Consider the following 641-nt stretch of genomic DNA (forward strand, 5'->3'; position numbering starts at 1 on the left):
GAACTTGGCAATTTATCAGTGATTATTCTTTAATTCGGTGTCTTCCCCTAGTTATTAATATCTAGAAATTTGACACCAGTGAACCCGCGTAAAGAGAGGTTTTGTACCGCGAGATGACACGTGCTTGCGGTTCGTTTGTGACGTCACTGGCACCCGTTCATGGATACAATTTACAAAAACGCTGAAATAAAGGGGCGTCTTCGTTGTATTTGCGACCGAAGTTGAATTACTTTTCCTATTCGTTTAAACAGAGATATATATTTTACTGTGTACGGAGGTCTCGTCGATGCATCTTCGTTTTTTCTTGCGTTACATTACGTTATTTCAATTTATAAATCTTAACATATTTATCTGAATATTACTGTATGCATGGAACGGAAAACCGGATATCAATAACATTAAACCATTTCTTTGTGTACCGGTATTATAATAATCACTTCCAATGCACATAAAAAAGTACTAACTTCTCAAATAATATTTTTCTACGTATGGTATCTCTCCGAGTAAATCTGAAAGAACTAGATTTTCTTGTGAAAATAGAAAATCACAATACACACTGTAACATGCCGTTTCATCGTAGTTGTAACAAATCGAGATTCAAAAGTACACTCGGTAGAACACAACAGTAACCATCATTATTG

General features: G+C 35.3%; 1 protein-coding gene across 1 annotated transcript in view; it reads right to left on the reverse strand.

Annotated features, from left to right (window-relative positions):
* The window catches only part of LOC119587580 (putative uncharacterized protein DDB_G0290521), a gene marked incomplete in the record, with an annotated part of 9693 nt that overhangs the window by 8926 nt on the left and 126 nt on the right, over positions 1-641 (reverse strand).

This window comes from Penaeus monodon, chromosome 22 (assembly GCF_015228065.2).
Source record: "Penaeus monodon isolate SGIC_2016 chromosome 22, NSTDA_Pmon_1, whole genome shotgun sequence".
Classification (NCBI taxonomy): domain Eukaryota; kingdom Metazoa; phylum Arthropoda; class Malacostraca; order Decapoda; family Penaeidae; genus Penaeus; species Penaeus monodon.